This window comes from Hyla sarda, chromosome 1, assembly GCF_029499605.1.
Source record: "Hyla sarda isolate aHylSar1 chromosome 1, aHylSar1.hap1, whole genome shotgun sequence".
NCBI lineage: Eukaryota > Metazoa > Chordata > Amphibia > Anura > Hylidae > Hyla > Hyla sarda.
The window spans coordinates 559,459,303-559,479,173 of record NC_079189.1 but is presented as its reverse complement, the minus strand read 5'-3'; the positions used below and the strand labels follow the sequence as shown (position 1 = coordinate 559,479,173).

At 57.4% G+C, this 19,871-nt stretch overlaps 1 non-coding gene and 3 pseudogenes across 1 annotated transcript; all 4 read right to left on the bottom strand.

Moving 5' to 3' along the window:
* Positions 1-218: 218 nt before the first annotated feature.
* Positions 219-353, bottom strand: LOC130337168 (U1 spliceosomal RNA; annotated as a pseudogene).
* Positions 354-8,842: 8,489 nt separating this feature from the next.
* On the bottom strand, positions 8,843-8,977 carry LOC130337135 (U1 spliceosomal RNA; annotated as a pseudogene).
* An 8,523-nt stretch (positions 8,978-17,500) lies between these two features.
* On the bottom strand, positions 17,501-17,635 carry LOC130337221 (U1 spliceosomal RNA; annotated as a pseudogene).
* A 703-nt stretch (positions 17,636-18,338) lies between these two features.
* On the bottom strand, positions 18,339-18,531 carry LOC130344783 (U2 spliceosomal RNA). The gene has a single exon (XR_008883621.1). It is a non-coding gene; the product is annotated as a U2 spliceosomal RNA (small nuclear RNA).
* Positions 18,532-19,871: the final 1,340 nt, after the last annotated feature.

Genomic DNA, 19,871 nt, shown 5'->3' with positions numbered 1-19,871 from the left:
CATGGATGAATGAAAGCAAAGCACCCGCACACACTCGATTCTCGCACGGAGGCTCAACCATCGCACCCCACGGTGTGCTCAGCCCTGAAGATCACCCAAACACAGCAGGAAAACTCGACTGATAAAATGTGGAGGAGGAGAAGAAGATGGAGCAGGCGCACCACTTCTGCAGCCACCCAGGGCACAACAGACGAGCACTATTTTTGACCAGAGGAAATCAGGGGAAAGCGCGAACGCAGTCCCCCACTACCACAAATTATGCAGTCGAGTTTCCCGCATTTGGGGAAATCGCAGGGGTCAGCACACCCGGAGTGCAATGGATGAGCCTCACCCTGGGAGAACCACCTTAGTTTTTTGATTGAAAGAGCTTTATTTTCCGTTCAGTCATTACAAGTCGTACAATAAATTACAGTCACACAAAGCATGATAGTACAATACACAGCAAAGGTTCCCTAAGCTATACATCGCACACCATGCTACTCTAACATTCAGCTCAATCCTGCAATAGAAAAGCACAAGAGATCAAACAAAAACCAAATAATACAATCTGTGATCGGGGTAGGGGTGTGGGCGACTATGTGGGGGTAGGGAGGGGGCGGATCACAGGGCCAAACTGTTGGGCTGTATCTTCAGGGAGACATGGGAGAAGGAGAGGGGTCTTCACTCCTCTTCTTCCTCATCAACGGCCGAGCTGTCCAAGATGGAATAGTCTCTAAGCAGGTTCTTGATGAACCTGCGGCAGTCCCGGACGGACATGTTTTCCCTGTTGATCACGAGGCGGTTCCTGGAGAGCCACACTGCGTCCTTAAAACAGTTCATAAGGCGCCAGGCCGCCTGGATGGCCTCCACGTCGTGGGTCCCAGGGAACAGGCCGTAAAGCACCGAATGGTACGATAGGCAGCTCCTGGGCACTGAGTCTCTGAGTTCATGTTCTAGGGCGTCCAACAGACCCTGTGCAAAGGGGCACTGCCAAAACACGTGGAAAGATGTTTCCTCCACGTAGGGGCAACGGGGGCAGTACCGGGTCTTGCACAGGTTGCGGGCATGCATGAATGACCTGAGAGAGAGACCTCCCATGACGGCCATCCACGACAAGTCCTTGTGTCCATTGGTAAGCCGCTTTGAGGCCACATTGTTCCAAACTGTCTCTGCAGTGGCTGCGGGGAGTCCCGGAACCAGCTCGGTCAAGTCCTTAGCTCGGATGAGCTTGTGGATTGTCTTCGGCTTCCATAGGTCGGGTTTCAGTCCTTCCAGCTGGTGCTCCCTCACAAACCGGACAACATCCCCATAGAACCAGGGAGTGTTCCAGTTGTAAGGGATGGAGCTGTCCCACTTGTCCCAGCCCAGCTGTCTCCAGAGGGGCATGAGAAGCAAGCGAGACATGGACCTGCCCGCTGAGCCAGTCTTTTCAACAAGAGTCCGCTGCACCGTGACACATGCAAAGGAGGCCCTCAGCAGAGCGGGGATGTCGGGTATTCCCTTCCCACCCTTGCGGGGTTCCTTGTACATCACGGTCCTCTTGACTCTGTCCATTTTGCCCCAGACGAAGCCAAACACTGTCCGGGTGATGGCCTTGCAAACGGTGGTATATTGGAGCACAGGCAAAACTTCACTCCGCAGGACAAGTGCCTTGCCTTCCATCGTGAGCTTTCTGGAGCTCCACAGTCCGATCTTTGAGTTTATCCTTCCTAGTCGGTCTTGCCAAGACTTAAGGGCCGCTCCTTCCTTCCCGAACCAGACTCCAAGAATTTGAATGAAGTCCGGCTTAACAGTAAAGGGGAAGGGGGCGGAAGAAGCCAGGTGCCATTCCCCGAAGAGCATGGCCTCCGACTTCCCGCAGTTGACTTTTGCCCCCGAAGCTCTGCCGAAGTCCTCGCAGGTCTGGACGAGTGCAGTCACCGAACGCTGGTCAGCGCAGAAGACGGTCACGTCGTCCATGTAGAGCGAGCACTTGACCTCGTGGCGATCTGGTCCTGGTGCGGTGATCCCTCTGATCTCTCCATTCTGCCGGATAGTCTCAGCGAAGAGCTCTATAACACAAACAAAAAGGAGAGGTGAAAGAGGGCAGCCTTGTCTAACCCCTGAAAGAATAGGAAAGGGGTCAGTCTTCCAGCCGTTCACCAACACCGTGCTGTAAATGTCAAAATACATAACGTTAACAAAAGAGCAAAACATCTTCCCCAGACCCAGCCTGCGCAAAACCCTGTCCATGAATGCGTGGGAGACACGGTCGAACGCCTTCTCCTGATCTAAGCTGACCAGGGCGGCGCGGCCCCCGCGGTCCTGGATGTAATGGACCGTGTCTCTCACAAGGGCAAGGCTGTCGGCAATCCTGCGGCCAGGAATGCTGCAGGTCTGGTCCGGATGGACGATCTGCCCCATGACAGGTTTCAGCCTGTTGGCCAGCACCTTGGCGAGGATCTTGTAGTCCACGTTCAGGAGAGAGATGGGACGCCAGTTTTTCAGGTCACATCTCTCCCCCTTCCGCTTATACAAGATCGTGATCATCCCTTCCCTCAACGACGGAGGCATTCCGCCCCCCACCACCATCTCCTCGTACACCTCCAACAGGTCCGGACAGATCAGGTCACCCAGCGCTACGTAGAGCTCGGCCGGGAGACCGTCACTGCCCGGGGTCCTGCCGGGCTTAAAGGATTTAGCGGCAGAGAGCAGCTCCCCCACCGTCAAGGGATCGTCCATAGCCGCCGCACCTGCGGGATCAACAACGTTAGTGACACCTGACAGGAACCTCTCGGCGGCTTCGGGGTCGGATGACTTGGGGGCGTAGAGGTTGCTGTAGAAGTCGTGGACGACCCCCATCACTTCCTCCTTGCCGCTCCTCATGTGTCCGGTCTCATCTCGTAGCTCAGTCAGGGGCGTGTGGCCGGCATGGAGCTTCCTGAAAAAGAAAGAGTTACATTTCTCACCCTTCTCCAGGTTCTCCACCTTGGAACGAAAGACGATTCGCTTGGATTCCTCCTCAAAGTGCCTTTTCAAGCTCTTTTTGGTCTCCTCCAGCTCCTCCCTGACGTCCCAGCCACACTGGAGCAGGTCCTGCAGGGACCGCAGCTCGCGCTGCAGTTTCCTCAAGTCCCACTTCTTCGCACACGCCTGTTGTCTGCCTTTTGCCTGAAAGAAACAACGGAATTCGACTTTAACATATTCCCACCAATCGCTGATGCACTTGAACAGACATTTGTCATTTCGCCATACAAGGTACGCATCCCTAAGTTCCTCCATGACCTCCCTCTGCTCCAACAGGGCACAATTCAACTTCCAGGAGCCTGGGCCAGGTGGGAATCCATGGCCCAGAGTCCCCCGGAATCGAATGGCCCTGTGGTCAGAGAAGAAGCAGGGGACCATAGAGTACGACACCTTTCTGACTGCTCTCGAAGTGAAGATGAAGTCTATCCGAGAACGGAGCGAGCCATCGGGGCGGCTCCACGTATAGTTTACGGAGCCGTTCCCGATGGACCCGACAACGTCCTGCAAGGATGCCTCCGTCACCATCTCAATCAGCAGTTTAGACGTCACGTCCAGGTTGGCGGATGTGCCAGAACTGCGCCCGTCCACCTCAATGGGGCAGTTGAAGTCACCACCCAACACTACTGCCCTAGTGGTGGCGAGTTCAGCCCGCAGGGCCTGGAGAACCTCCAGTCGGACATCCCTCTCAGGGGAGGCATACACGTTGATGAGCCGCACGGGCTCACCCGCCCAGGAACCGTCTGCGACAAGAAGTCTGCCACAGACGAGCTCCCGGACGGAATCAAGTGCAAAGTTACCTCCCCTGATCAGGATGGCCACCCCCGCAGACCTATTGTCGCCCCCACCAGACCAGTAGGAAGGGCCGTGAGGCCACTGCCTGGCCAGATGGTTGTAAGACCTAGAAGCAGACAAAGCACATTCCTGCAACATGTAAACATCACACCTCTGGGAATCTAAGAACGTAAGAACAGTCTGAAATCTAAACCAAGCTCTAATACTCCTCACATTAATGCAGAAGATGTTGAGATCAGCCATGGGAATAAAAAGAGAGGTTAGTTCTGATACTAGTTACCAGTCTGGTCGGACGGGTCCTCTTCTCTGGCGCCTGTCGGCTCCTGTGGCTTCTCGTAGCGCCCTTCCAAGAACTCGTCGTAGACTGTGTTGGACGGAGTGTCCAGGATTTTCTTGACCTCTGGGTCCTGCAGCAGCTCCTCCATAGATTGAGCTTGGACTGGCTCTGCTTGGACCTGCTCCACTTGGGCCTGCTCCATCACCTCCTCTCCTTCTGAAGCTTCAAGGCTCTCGCAGACCTGCTCCATCTCCTCCTCCTCGTCTGAAGCTTGAGGGGTCTCGCAGGTCTCGATTATCTTTCTTTTGTGGGACTCTTCTGATGCGTTGTCCCTTCCTTTCCTCTTCCTCTGTATGGTACCTGGGGGAGGAAGCACAGGAAAGTCCTCCGAAGGGCGGGCACCAGCAGCTGGAGGGGGGTTAGGTGCTGCTGGGCCAGGAGAGAAAGGAGGCTGGGTGGGGCGGGGGGCAGGAGAGAGTGCCCGGGCAGGGGAGGACGGGGCAGGGGTGGGCCGGGCAGGGGAGGACGGGGCAGGGGTGGGCCGGGCAGGGGAGGACGGGGCAGGGGTGGGCCGGGCAGGGGAGGACGGGGCAGGGGTGGGCCGGGGTGGGGTACGGGGGGCAGGGGTGGGGCGGGATGGGGCAGGAGGGGCAGGGGTGGGACGGGATGGGGTAGGAGGGGCAGGGGTGGGACGGGATGGGGCAGGAGGGGCAGGGGTGGGACGGGATGGGGCAGGGGTGGGACGGGATGGGGCAGGGGTGGGGCGGGATGGGGCAGGAGATGGGGCGGGAGGGGCAGGGGATGGGACTGGAGGGGCAGGGGAGGGGCGGGACGGGGCAGGGGTGGTGGCTTTCGCCTTCTTACCCTCCTTGGTCGGCTTGGCCATCCGTGGTGTTGGCTCCGGAGCTGGGGCTGGCTTCGGTGCTCTCGCTGCCACAGATGCCCATGTTCTCTCCCTCTGGGGGCAGTCCTTGTAGCTGTGGGCTGCCAGTCCGCAGAGGTTGCAGGTCTTGCTCTTGGGGCAGTCCTTGGTCGTGTGACCTGTCACACGGCAATACCTGCAGGCATCCTCCGTACAGTCCTTGCCCTCGTGGCCCATCTTGCCACATCTCCTGCAGGTCTGCGGCATGTCCGGGTAGAAGATAAGTCCTGTGGAGTTGCCCAAGGAAAATGTCGTTGGCAGGTGCTGTAGTCCGTCTGGAGAAGCAGGGTTCTTGTTGAGTCTGACGACCACAGACCACTTGCAGGTCCAGTATCCGAGTGAGTTCAGGATGCGGGTGGGCTCCCTCACCACGGTGCAGAAGTGCTTCAGGAAGGTCGAGATGTCCGTGCCTGGGGTGTGTGGGTTCCGCATTGAGACCGTCACCCGCCTCTCCTCTCTTTGAATAAGGCAGTTGCCCACAAAGCGAGAGAAAGGGGATTCGGGACTCGCCGCTTTCACCACCTCCCAGTATCTTCTACAGGTCCCAATGGTGGCAAAGGTGATGTAGAAGATTCCCGAAAAGAAGGTTGCTATTCCCAGGGTGTCAGCCGTGGGGAAGCCTTGATCCGCCAGCATCTTCTTGGAGAACACGTCGTGGGACATGTCCGGCACCCTTCCGTCCACGGGCTTGAGCTTCAAGGCAACAGTCTGCCTCATCCAGGGCTCCAGGGTTGGAGCTTCCAGGTTAGGAATTCTGCCGCCCTTCTGCCTTGCCGTGGTGGAGGTTGAAGCTTGCTGTGGTTGGGGCTGGACCTCCAGGCCTTGCCCTGCAGCCTCCTGGGTGGACTTGCTGGTTGAGGCCATGGCTTCTTCCAGCAGGCTCTTTTTCGCTTCCTTGCTTGCTTGTGGAGAGAGGCTTCGCAAAGTCTTCTTTCCCGGGTGGGAGGAGCTATGCAGATCCGGTCCCGGTGGGAGGAGCTATGCAAATCCTTCTCCAGAGGCAGCGAGTTTCTTCGAAAAGATTCTGCGCCGCCTTCCTCTTCGCCGCTGTTCCGGAATTCACCGCCGATTCCCTTCTTCCAGGTTCTTCGTCGGCTTCTTCCGGAGCTGCAGTCTTCAAGATCTTCTCCTTCTTCAGATGTTCCGAGGCAGGCAGGAGACGATCTTCAGGTGGTATGCTCTAGAGAAATGCGGTTCTAATAAGAACGAAAAGTACTGCAATCGTACTACGCAAAATCTCTACCACAATGCTTGGAGTTCTTCAGACCGTAGCAGGTCTCGATTATTTTTCTTTTGTGGGACTCTTCTGATACGTTGTCCCTTCCTTTCCTCTTCCTCTGTATGGTACCTGGGGGAGGAAGCACAGGAAAGTCCTCCGAAGGGCGGGCACCAGCAGCTGGAGGGGGGTTAGGTGCTGCTGGGCCAGGAGAGAAAGGAGGCTGGGTGGGGCGGGGGGCAGGAGAGAGTGCCCGGGCAGGGGAGGACGGGGCAGGGGAGGACGGGGCAGGGGTGGGCCGGGCAGGGGAGGACGGGGCAGGGGTGGGCCGGGGTGGGGTACGGGGGGCAGGGGTGGGGCGGGATGGGGCAGGAGGGGCAGGGGTGGGACGGGATGGGGCAGGAGGGGCAGGGGTGGGACGGGATGGGGCAGGGGTGGGACGGGATGGGGCAGGGGGGGGACGGGATGGGGCAGGGGGGGGGCGGGATGGGGCAGGGGATGGGGCGGGAGGGGCAGGGGATGGGGCGGGAGGGGCAGGGGAGGGGCGGGACGGGGCAGGGGTGGTGGCCTTTGCCTTCTTACCCTCCTTGGTCGGCTTGGCCATCCGTGGTGTTGGCTCCGGAGCTGGGGCTGGCTTCGGTGCTCTCGCTGCCACAGATGCCCATGTTCTCTCCCTCTGGGGGCAGTCCTTGTAGCTGTGGGCTGCCAGTCCGCAGAGGTTGCAGGTCTTGCTCTTGGGGCAGTCCTTGGTCGTGTGACCTGTCACACGGCAATACCTGCAGGCATCCTCCGTACAGTCCTTGCCCTCGTGGCCCATCTTGCCACATCTCCTGCAGGTCTGCGGCATGTCCGGGTAGAAGATAAGTCCTGTGGAGTTGCCCAAGGAAAATGTCGTTGGCAGGTGCTGTAGTCCGTCTGGAGAAGCAGGGTTCTTGTTGAGTCTGACGACCACAGACCACTTGCAGGTCCAGTATCCGAGTGAGTTCAGGATGCGGGTGGGCTCCCTCACCACGGTGCAGAAGCGCTTCAGGAAGGTCGAGATGTCCGTGCCTGGGGTGTGTGGGTTCCGCATTGAGACCGTCACCCGCCTCTCTCCCTTTGAATAAGGCAGTTGCCCACAAAGCGAGAGAAAGGGGATTCGAGACTCGCCGCTTTCACCACCTCCCAGTATCTTCTACAGGTCCCAATGGTGGCAAAGGTGATGTAGAAGATTCCCGAAAAGAAGGTTGCTATTCCCAGGGTGTCAGCCGTGGGGAAGCCTTGATCCGCCAGCATCTTCTTGCAGAACACGTCGTGGGACATGTCCGGCACCCTTCCGTCCACGGGCTTGAGCTTCAAGGCAACAGTCTGCCTCATCCAGGGCTCAGGGTTGGAGCTTCCAGGTTAGGAATTCTGCCGCCCTTCTGCCTTGCCGTGGTGGAGGTTGAAGCTTGCTGTGGTTGGGGCTGGACCTCCAGGCCTTGCCCTGCAGCCTCCTGGGTGGACTTGCTGGTTGAGGCCATGGCTTCTTCCAGCAGGCTCTTTTCCGCTTCCTTGCTTGCTTGTGGAGAGAGGCTTCGCAAAGTCTTCTTTCCCGGGTGGGAGGAGCTATGCAGATCCGGTCCCGGTGGGAGGAGCTATGCAAATCCTTCTCCAGAGGCAGCGAGTTTCTTCGAAAAGATTCTGCGCCGCCTTCCTCTTCGCCGCTGTTCCGGAATTCACCGCCGATTCCCTTCTTCCAGGTTCTTCGTCGGCTTCTTCCGGAGCTGCAGTCTTCAAGATCTTCTCCTTCTTCAGATGTTCCGAGGCAGGCAGGAGACGATCTTCAGGTGGTATGCTCTAGAGAAATGCGGTTCTAATAAGAACGAAAAGTACTGCAATCGTACTACGCAAAATCTCTACCACAATGCTTGGAGTTCTTCAGACCGTAGCGATCATGGTATCTCCCCTGCCAGGTAAGTATGAGTTGTTCGGCGCCTAGCCGGAGAGGCGCCCCTCGGACGCAGACCACCTCCATTGGTGCGATTTCGGCTCCTTTCCCTCATGGTTTTGGTTTGGGGGAGGGGGCCAGTACAGTTGCAGAACATACAGATACAAGTGGAGAAGGGTGGAGACCCTGACCCCCCCCGCGACTAAGGCGTCCCAAGGGTCCGGATTCACTTTGCGGCGTGCATCACAACACTGCAAAGACGCCACAGACAGACACAAAACTGGATATTTGCATGGATGGGCGGTGCGGTGCAGCCGCTCGCTCACAGTCTCAACATTGCCACGCCTACAAGGAGGAAGGCTCAGGCTGCATACGGAGAAAGGAGGTTAGGAAGTCAAGCTGAAAGGCATAACACACACACACACACAACACAACACAACACAACACAACTTCAAGAAAATAAATGGACCGGCCGGGATGGATGGCACTGCAGATTGACCACAAGGGGGAGACGCAGGCCATGGATGAATGAAAGCAAAGCACCCGCACACACTCGATTCTCGCACGGAGGCTCAACCATCGCACCCCACGGTGTGCTCAGCCCTGAAGATCACCCAAACACAGCAGGAAAACTCGACTGATAAAATGTGGAGGAGGAGAAGAAGATGGATGGAGCAGGCGCACCACTTCTGCAGCCACCCAGGGCACAACAGACGAGCACTATTTTTGACCAGAGGAAATCAGGGGAAAGCGCGAACGCAGTCCCCCACTACCACAAATTATGCAGTCGAGTTTCCCGCATTTGGGGAAATCGCAGGGGTCAGCACACCCGGAGTGCAATGGATGAGCCTCACCCTGGGAGAACCACCTTAGTTTTTTTTGATTGAAAGAGCTTTATTTTCCGTTCAGTCATTACAAGTCGTACAATAAATTACAGTCACACAAAGCATGATAGTACAATACACAGCAAAGGTTCCCTAAGCTATACATCGCACACCATGCTACTCTAACATTCAGCTCAATCCTGCAATATAAAGGCACAAGAGATCAAACAAAAACCAAATAATACAATCTGTGATCGGGGTAGGGGTGTGGGCGACTATGTGGGGGTAGGGAGGGGGCGGATCACAGGGCCAAACTGTTGGGCTGTATCTTCAGGGAGACATGGGAGAAGGAGAGGGGTCTTCACTCCTCTTCTTCCTCATCAACGGCCGAGCTGTCCAAGATGGAATAGTCTCTAAGCAGGTTCTTGATGAACCTGCGGCAGTCCCGGACGGACATGTTTTCCCTGTTGATCACGAGGCGGTTCCTGGAGAGCCACACTGCGTCCTTAAAACAGTTCATAAGGCGCCAGGCCTCCTGGATGGCCTCCACGTCGTGGGTCCCAGGGAACAGGCCGTAAAGCACCGAATGGTACGATAGGCAGCTCCTGGGCACTGAGTCTCTGAGTTCATGTTCTAGGGCGTCCAACAGACCCTGTGCAAAGGGGCACTGCCAAAACACGTGGAAAGATGTTTCCTCCACGTAGGGGCAACGGGGGCAGTACCGGGTCTTGCACAGGTTGCGGGCATGCATGAATGACCTGAGAGAGAGACCTCCCATGACGGCCATCCACGACAAGTCCTTGTGTCCATTGGTAAGCCGCTTTGAGGCCACATTGTTCCAAACTGTCTCTGCAGTGGCTGCGGGGAGTCCCGGAACCAGCTCGGTCAAGTCCTTAGCTCGGATGAGCTTGTGGATTGTCTTCGGCTTCCATAGGTCGGGTTTCAGTCCTTCCAGCTGGTGCTCCCTCACAAACCGGACAACATCCCCATAGAACCAGGGAGTGTTCCAGTTGTAAGGGATGGAGCTGTCCCACTTGTCCCAGCCCAGCTGTCTCCAGAGGGGCATGAGAAGCAAGCGAGACATGGACCTGCCCGCTGAGCCAGTCTTTTCAACAAGAGTCCGCTGCACCGTGACACATGCAAAGGAGGCCCTCAGCAGAGCGGGGATGTCGGGTATTCCCTTCCCACCCTTGCGGGGTTCCTTGTACATCACGGTCCTCTTGACTCTGTCCATTTTGCCCCAGACGAAGCCAAACACTGTCCGGGTGATGGCCTTGCAAACGGTGGTATGGGGAGGCCAGGCCTGTGCGGTATATTGGAGCACAGGCAGAACTTCACTCCGCAGGACAAGTGCCTTGCCTTCCATCGTGAGCTTTCTGGAGCTCCACAGTCCGATCTTTGAGTTTATCCTTCCTAGTCGGTCTTGCCAAGACTTAAGGGCCGCTCCTTCCTTCCCGAACCAGACTCCAAGAATTTGAATGAAGTCCGGCTTAATAGTAAAGGGGAAGGGGGCGGAAGAAGCCAGGTGCCACTCCCCGAAGAGCATGGCCTCCGACTTCCCGCAGTTGACTTTTGCCCCCGAAGCTCTGCCGAAGTCCACGCAGGTCTGGACGAGTGCAGTCACCGAACGCTGGTCAGCGCAGAAGACGGTCACGTCGTCCATGTAGAGCGAGCACTTGACCTCGTGGCGATCTGGTCCTGGTGCGGTGATCCCTCTGATCTCTCCATTCTGCCGGATAGTCTCAGCGAAGAGCTCTATAACACAAACAAAAAGGAGAGGTGAAAGAGGGCAGCCTTGTCTAACCCCTGAAAGAATAGGAAAGGGGTCAGTCTTCCAGCCGTTCACCAACACCGTGCTGTAAATGTCAAAATACATAACGTTAACAAAAGAGCAAAACATCTTCCCCAGACCCAGCCTGCGCAAAACCCTGTCCATGAATGCGTGGGAGACACGGTCGAACGCCTTCTCCTGATCTAAGCTGACCAGGGCGGCGCGGCCCCCGCGGTCCTGGATGTAATGGACCGTGTCTCTCACAAGGGCAAGGCTGTCGGCAATCCTGCGGCCAGGAATGCTGCAGGTCTGGTCCGGATGGACGATCTGCCCCATGACAGGTTTCAGCCTGTTGGCCAGCACCTTGGCGAGGATCTTGTAGTCCACGTTCAGGAGAGAGATGGGACGCCAGTTTTTCAGGTCACATCTCTCCCCCTTCCGCTTATACAAGATCGTGATCATCCCTTCCCTCAACGACGGAGGCATTCCGCCCCCCACCACCATCTCCTCGTACACCTCCAACAGGTCCGGACAGATCAGGTCACCCAGCGCTACGTAGAGCTCGGCCGGGAGACCGTCACTGCCCGGGGTCCTGCCGGGCTTAAAGGATTTAGCGGCAGAGAGCAGCTCCCCCACCGTCAAGGGATCGTCCATAGCCGCCGCACCTGCGGGATCAACAACGTTAGTGACACCTGACAGGAACCTCTCGGCGGCTTCGGGGTCGGATGACTTGGGGGCGTAGAGGTTGCTGTAGAAGTCGTGGACGACCCCCATCACTTCCTCCTTGCCGCTCCTCATGTGTCCGGTCTCATCTCGTAGCTCAGTCAGGGGCGTGTGGCCGGCATGGAGCTTCCTGAAAAAGAAAGAGTTACATTTCTCACCCTTCTCCAGGTTCTCCACCTTGGAACGAAAGACGATTCGCTTGGATTCCTCCTCAAAGTGCCTTTTCAAGCTCTTTTTGGTCTCCTCCAGCTCCTCCCTGACGTCCCAGCCACACTGGAGCAGGTCCTGCAGGGACCGCAGCTCGCGCTGCAGTTTCCTCAAGTCCCACTTCTTCGCACACGCCTGTTGTCTGCCTTTTGCCTGAAAGAAACAACGGAATTCGACTTTAACATATTCCCACCAATCGCTGATGCACTTGAACAGACATTTGTCATTTCGCCATACAAGGTACGCATCCCTAAGTTCCTCCATGACCTCCCTCTGCTCCAACAGGGCACAATTCAACTTCCAGGAGCCTGGGCCAGGTGGGAATCCATGGCCCAGAGTCCCCCGGAATCGAATGGCCCTGTGGTCAGAGAAGAAGCAGGGGACCATAGAGTACGACACCTTTCTGACTGCTCTCGAAGTGAAGATGAAGTCTATCCGAGAACGGAGCGAGCCATCGGGGCGGCTCCACGTATAGTTTACGGAGCCGTTCCCGATGGACCCGACAACGTCCTGCAAGGATGCCTCCGTCACCATCTCAATCAGCAGTTTAGACGTCACGTCCAGGTTGGCGGATGTGCCAGAACTGCGCCCGTCCACCTCAATGGGGCAGTTGAAGTCACCACCCAACACTACTGCCCTAGTGGTGGCGAGTTCAGCCCGCAGGGCCTGGAGAACCTCCAGTCGGACATCCCTCTCAGGGGAGGCATACACGTTGATGAGCCGCACGGGCTCACCCGCCCAGGAACCGTCTGCGACAAGAAGTCTGCCACAGACGAGCTCCCGGACGGAATCAAGTGCAAAGTTACCTCCCCTGATCAGGATGGCCACCCCCGCAGACCTATTGTCGCCCCCACCAGACCAGTAGGAAGGGCCGTGAGGCCACTGCCTGGCCAGATGGTTGTAAGACCTAGAAGCAGACAAAGCACATTCCTGCAACATGTAAACATCACACCTCTGGGAATCTAAGAACGTAAGAACAGTCTGAAATCTAAACCAAGCTCTAATACTCCTCACATTAATGCAGAAGATGTTGAGATCAGCCATGGGAATAAAAAGAGAGGTTAGTTCTGATACTAGTTACCAGTCTGGTCGGACGGGTCCTCTTCTCTGGCGCCTGTCGGCTCCTGTGGCTTCTCGTAGCGCCCTTCCAAGAACTCGTCGTAGACTGTGTTGGACGGAGTGTCCAGGATTTTCTTGACCTCTGGGTCCTGCAGCAGCTCCTCCATAGATTGAGCTTGGACTGGCTCTGCTTGGACCTGCTCCACTTGGGCCTGCTCCATCACCTCCTCTCCTTCTGAAGCTTCAAGGCTCTCGCAGACCTGCTCCATCTCCTCCTCCTCGTCTGAAGCTTGAGGGGTCTCGCAGGTCTCGATTATCTTTCTTTTGTGGGACTCTTCTGATGCGTTGTCCCTTCCTTTCCTCTTCCTCTGTATGGTACCTGGGGGAGGAAGCACAGGAAAGTCCTCCGAAGGGCGGGCACCAGCAGCTGGAGGGGGGTTAGGTGCTGCTGGGCCAGGAGAGAAAGGAGGCTGGGTGGGGCGGGGGGCAGGAGAGAGTGCCCGGGCAGGGGAGGACGGGGCAGGGGTGGGCCGGGCAGGGGAGGACGGGGCAGGGGTGGGCCGGGCAGGGGAGGACGGGGCAGGGGTGGGCCGGGCAGGGGAGGACCGGGGTGGGGTACGGGGGGCAGGGGTGGGGCGGGATGGGGCAGGAGAGGCAGGGGTGGGACGGGATGGGGTAGGAGGGGCAGGGGTGGGACGGGATGGGGCAGGAGGGGCAGGGGTGGGACGGGATGGGGCAGGGGTGGGACGGGATGGGGCAGGGGTGGGGGTGGGGCGGGATGGGGCAGGAGATGGGGCGGGAGGGGCAGGGGATGGGACTGGAGGGGCAGGGGAGGGGCGGGACGGGGCAGGGGTGGTGGCTTTCGCCTTCTTACCCTCCTTGGTCGGCTTGGCCATCCGTGGTGTTGGCTCCGGAGCTGGGGCTGGCTTCGGTGCTCTCGCTGCCACAGATGCCCATGTTCTCTCCCTCTGGGGGCAGTCCTTGTAGCTGTGGGCTGCCAGTCCGCAGAGGTTGCAGGTCTTGCTCTTGGGGCAGTCCTTGGTCGTGTGACCTGTCACACGGCAATACCTGCAGGCATCCTCCGTACAGTCCTTGCCCTCGTGGCCCATCTTGCCACATCTCCTGCAGGTCTGCGGCATGTCCGGGTAGAAGATAAGTCCTGTGGAGTTGCCCAAGGAAAATGTCGTTGGCAGGTGCTGTAGTCCGTCTGGAGAAGCAGGGTTCTTGTTGAGTCTGACGACCACAGACCACTTGCAGGTCCAGTATCCGAGTGAGTTCAGGATGCGGGTGGGCTCCCTCACCACGGTGCAGAAGCGCTTCAGGAAGGTCGAGATGTCCGTGCCTGGGGTGTGTGGGTTCCGCATTGAGACCGTCACCCGCCTCTCCTCTCTTTGAATAAGGCAGTTGCCCACAAAGCGAGAGAAAGGGGATTCGGGACTCGCCGCTTTCACCACCTCCCAGTATCTTCTACAGGTCCCAATGGTGGCAAAGGTGATGTAGAAGATTCCCGAAAAGAAGGTTGCTATTCCCAGGGTGTCAGCCGTGGGGAAGCCTTGATCCGCCAGCATCTTCTTGCAGAACACGTCGTGGGACATGTCCGGCACCCTTCCGTCCACGGGCTTGAGCTTCAAGGCAACAGTCTGCCTCATCCAGGGCTCCAGGGTTGGAGCTTCCAGGTTAGGAATTCTGCCGCCCTTCTGCCTTGCCGTGGTGGAGGTTGAAGCTTGCTGTGGTTGGGGCTGGACCTCCAGGCCTTGCCCTGCAGCCTCCTGGGTGGACTTGCTGGTTGAGGCCATGGCTTCTTCCAGCAGGCTCTTTTTCGCTTCCTTGCTTGCTTGTGGAGAGAGGCTTCGCAAAGTCTTCTTTCCCGGGTGGGAGGAGCTATGCAGATCCGGTCCCGGTGGGAGGAGCTATGCAAATCCTTCTCCAGAGGCAGCGAGTTTCTTCGAAAAGATTCTGCGCCGCCTTCCTCTTCGCCGCTGTTCCGGAATTCACCGCCGATTCCCTTCTTCCAGGTTCTTCGTCGGCTTCTTCCGGAGCTGCAGTCTTCAAGATCTTCTCCTTCTTCAGATGTTCCGAGGCAGGCAGGAGACGATCTTCAGGTGGTATGCTCTAGAGAAATGCGGTTCTAATAAGAACGAAAAGTACTGCAATCGTACTACGCAAAATCTCTACCACAATGCTTGGAGTTCTTCAGACCGTAGCAGGTCTCGATTATTTTTCTTTTGTGGGACTCTTCTGATACGTTGTCCCTTCCTTTCCTCTTCCTCTGTATGGTACCTGGGGGAGGAAGCACAGGAAAGTCCTCCGAAGGGCGGGCACCAGCAGCTGGAGGGGGGTTAGGTGCTGCTGGGCCAGGAGAGAAAGGAGGCTGGGTGGGGCGGGGGGCAGGAGAGAGTGCCCGGGCAGGGGAGGACGGGGCAGGGGAGGACGGGGCAGGGGTGGGCCGGGCAGGGGAGGACGGGGCAGGGGTGGGCCGGGGTGGGGTACGGGGGGCAGGGGTGGGGCGGGATGGGGCAGGAGGGGCAGGGGTGGGACGGGATGGGGCAGGAGGGGCAGGGGTGGGACGGGGTGGGACGGGATGGGGCAGGGGGGGGGCGGGATGGGGCAGGGGGGGGGCAGGGGGGGGCGGGATGGGGCAGGGGATGGGGCGGGAGGGGCAGGGGATGGGGCGGGAGGGGCAGGGGAGGGGCGGGACGGGGCAGGGGTGGTGGCTTTCGCCTTCTTACCCTCCTTGGTCGGCTTGGCCATCCGTGGTGTTGGCTCCGGAGCTGGGGCTGGCTTCGGTGCTCTCGCTGCCACAGATGCCCATGTTCTCTCCCTCTGGGGGCAGTCCTTGTAGCTGTGGGCTGCCAGTCCGCAGAGGTTGCAGGTCTTGCTCTTGGGGCAGTCCTTGGTCGTGTGACCTGTCACACGGCAATACCTGCAGGCATCCTCCGTACAGTCCTTGCCCTCGTGGCCCATCTTGCCACATCTCCTGCAGGTCTGCGGCATGTCCGGGTAGAAGATAAGTCCTGTGGAGTTGCCCAAGGAAAATGTCGTTGGCAGGTGCTGTAGTCCGTCTGGAGAAGCAGGGTTCTTGTTGAGTCTGACGACCACAGACCACTTGCAGGTCCAGTATCCGAGTGAGTTCAGGATGCGGGTGGGCTCCCTCACCACGGTGCAGAAGCGCTTCAGGAAGGTCGAGATGTCCGTGCCTGGGGTGTGTGGGTTCCGCATTGAGACCGTCACCCGCCTCTCCTCCCTTTGAATAAGGCAGTTGCCCACAAAGCGAGAGAAAGGGGATTCGGGACTCGCCGCTTTCACCACCTCCCAGTATCTTCTACAGGTCCCAATGGTGGCAAAGGTGATGTAGAAGATTCCCGAAAAGAAGGTTGCTATTCCCAGGGTGTCAGCCGTGGGGAAGCCTTGATCCGCCAGCATCTTCTTGCAGAACACGTCGTGGGACATGTCCGGCACCCTTCCGTCCACGGGCTTGAGCTTCAAGGCAACAGTCTGCCTCATCCAGGGCTCCAGGGTTGGAGCTTCCAGGTTAGGAATTCTGCCGCCCTTCTGCCTTGCCGTGGTGGAGGTTGAAGCTTGCTGTGGTTGGGGCTGGACCTCCAGGCCTTGCCCTGCAGCCTCCTGGGTGGACTTGCTGGTTGAGGCCATGGCTTCTTCCAGCAGGCTCTTTTCCGCTTCCTTGCTTGCTTGTGGAGAGAGGCTTCGCAAAGTCTTCTTTCCCGGGTGGGAGGAGCTATGCAGATCCGGTCCCGGTGGGAGGAGCTATGCAAATCCTTCTCCAGAGGCAGCGAGTTTCTTCGAAAAGATTCTGCGCCGCCTTCCTCTTCGCCGCTGTTCCGGAATTCACCGCCGATTCCCTTCTTCCAGGTTCTTCGTCGGCTTCTTCCGGAGCTGCAGTCTTCAAGATCTTCTCCTTCTTCAGATGTTCCGAGGCAGGCAGGAGACGATCTTCAGGTGGTATGCTCTAGAGAAATGCGGTTCTAATAAGAACGAAAAGTACTGCAATCGTACTACGCAAAATCTCTACCACAATGCTTGGAGTTCTTCAGACCGTAGCGATCATGGTATCTCCCCTGCCAGGTAAGTATGAGTTGTTCGGCGCCTAGCCGGAGAGGCGCCCCTCGGACGCAGACCACCTCCATTGGTGCGATTTCGGCTCCTTTCCCTCATGGTTTTGGTTTGGGGGAGGGGGGCCAGTACAGTTGCAGAACATACAGATACAAGTGGAGAAGGGTGGAGACCCTGACCCCCCCCCGCGACTAAGGCGTCCCAAGGGTCCGGATTCACTTTGCGGCGTGCATCACAACACTGCAAAGACGCCACAGACAGACACAAAACTGGATATTTGCATGGATGGGCGGTGCGGTGCAGCCGCTCGCTCACAGTCTCAACATTGCCACGCCTACAAGGAGGAAGGCTCAGGGCTGCATACGGAGGAAAGGAGGTTAGGAAGTCAAGCTGAAAGGCATACACACACACACACACACACACACACACACACAACACAACACAACACAACACAACTTCAAGAAAATAAATGGACCGGCCGGGATGGATGGCACTGCAGATTGACCACAAGGGGGAGACGCAGGCCCATGGATGAATGAAAGCAAAGCACCCGCACACACTCGATTCTCGCACGGAGGCTCAACCATCGCACCCCACGGTGTGCTCAGCCCTGAAGATCACCCAAACACAGCAGGAAAACTCGACTGATAAAATGTGGAGGAGGAGAAGAAGATGGAGCAGGCGCACCACTTCTGCAGCCACCCAGGGCACAACAGACGAGCACTATTTTTGACCAGAGGAAATCAGGGGAAAGCGCGAACGCAGTCCCCCACTACCACAAATTATGCAGTCGAGTTTCCCGCATTTGGGGAAATCGCAGGGGTCAGCACACCCGGAGTGCAATGGATGAGCCTCACCCTGGGAGAACCACCTTAGTTTTTTTTTTTTTTTTAAAGCCGAGGAACGTGCTTTCGATTCACCCAAAGTGCAAGAAAAAGTGCAAACGTGTTACACTAAAAAAACGTGCACAAAGGATGCGGTCTATCGCAAGCCCTTCTCCGATAGGAGAGAGGCCCCCCAACAAACCTTACCCTTCGCCTCCGGACCAAAAGGTACCTGCGAGGTTCCAGGTTCGATGTCCCTTTTCGCCGAAGCTACTAGGGGACCACAAATGCTCCCGGCATCCCCCTTGGCGTTAGCCAAGGTATCTGCCCGCAGAGCCGATTACGGTAGGTACCCTGCCAAAGCAGGAGTACCCGGGGTGTTTGCAGGGAGGTGCGGAATCTAATGGCCACACACACCTCCCCTAGACCGCCAGGAGGGACACCCAGAAGGGCTACCGCATCCTGACAAATCCTGTGAACACACAACACGCAAAAAGTGACACAGTGAGACAAAAAAGAAATAAATAAGTGAATGTGTGCAGATATACTGCCCGGACATCCGGCCGGATCTATAAAAATTTCTCTGATCCTAGCCAGAAGGCCGGGAATCAAGAGGTGAGTGCCACAAGGTGAAGAGATTATGGTGCCCGTGCTTCAACTCAGTGAGCCTATTCTCCCAGTGAGTTTCGGCACCTCGGGGTCACCACTCCCCGAGGCACAAAGTACCTCGGCTCTAGACCCTCTCAGCCTCATGGCGAGACCCGGAGGGAACAGGTCACATCAGGGCAGCCGTCGAGCTGATTCCTCAGAACCAGCCCCGGAAAGCCCTGGTACACCTGCATCCTCCATGCAGCACCCATCCCCACCAGCCCCATACCGGCGTTACTGTCCACCGGCATGAAAAACTGATAAGAACAGATACTACACTTGATCTTAGCCAAAAGGCCGAGAACCACCTTAGTTTTTTTGATTGAAAGAGCTTTATTTTCCGTTCAGTCATTACAAGTCGTACAATAAATTACAGTCACACAAAGCATGATAGTACAATACACAGCAAAGGTTCCCTAAGCTCTACATCGCACACCATGCTACTCTAACATTCAGCTCAATCCTGCAATAGAAAAGCACAAGAGATCAAACAAAAACCAAATAATACAATCTGTGATCGGGGTAGGGGTGTGGGCGACTATGTGGGGGTAGGGAGGGGGCGGATCACAGGGCCAAACTGTTGGGCTGTATCTTCAGGGAGACATGGGAGAAGGAGAGGGGTCTTCACTCCTCTTCTTCCTCATCAACGGCCGAGCTGTCCAAGATGGAATAGTCTCTAAGCAGGTTCTTGATGAACCTGCGGCAGTCCCGGACGGACATGTTTTCCCTGTTGATCACGAGGCGGTTCCTGGAGAGCCACACTGCGTCCTTAAAACAGTTCATAAGGCGCCAGGCCTCCTGGATGGCCTCCACGTCGTGGGTCCCAGGGAACAGGCCGTAAAGCACCGAATGGTACGATAGGCAGCTCCTGGGCACTGAGTCTCTGAGTTCATGTTCTAGGGCGTCCAACAGACCCTGTGCAAAGGGGCACTGCCAAAACACGTGGAAAGATGTTTCCTCCACGTAGGGGCAACGGGGGCAGTACCGGGTCTTGCACAGGTTGCGGGCATGCATGAATGACCTGAGAGAGAGACCTCCCATGACGGCCATCCACGACAAGTCCTTGTGTCCATTGGTAAGCCGCTTTGAGGCCACATTGTTCCAAACTGTCTCTGCAGTGGCTGCGGGGAGTCCCGGAACCAGCTCGGTCAAGTCCTTAGCTCGGATGAGCTTGTGGATTGTCTTCGGCTTCCATAGGTCGGGTTTCAGTCCTTCCAGCTGGTGCTCCCTCACAAACCGGACAACATCCCCATAGAACCAGGGAGTGTTCCAGTTGTAAGGGATGGAGCTGTCCCACTTGTCCCAGCCCAGCTGTCTCCAGAGGGGCATGAGAAGCAAGCGAGACATGGACCTGCCCGCTGAGCCAGTCTTTTCAACAAGAGTCCGCTGCACCGTGACACATGCAAAGGAGGCCCTCAGCAGAGCGGGGATGTCGGGTATTCCCTTCCCACCCTTGCGGGGTTCCTTGTACATCACGGTCCTCTTGACTCTGTCCATTTTGCCCCAGACGAAGCCAAACACTGTCCGGGTGATGGCCTTGCAAACGGTGGTATGGGGAGGCCAGGCCTGTGCGGTATATTGGAGCACAGGCAAAACTTCACTCCGCAGGACAAGTGCCTTGCCTTCCATCGTGAGCTTTCTGG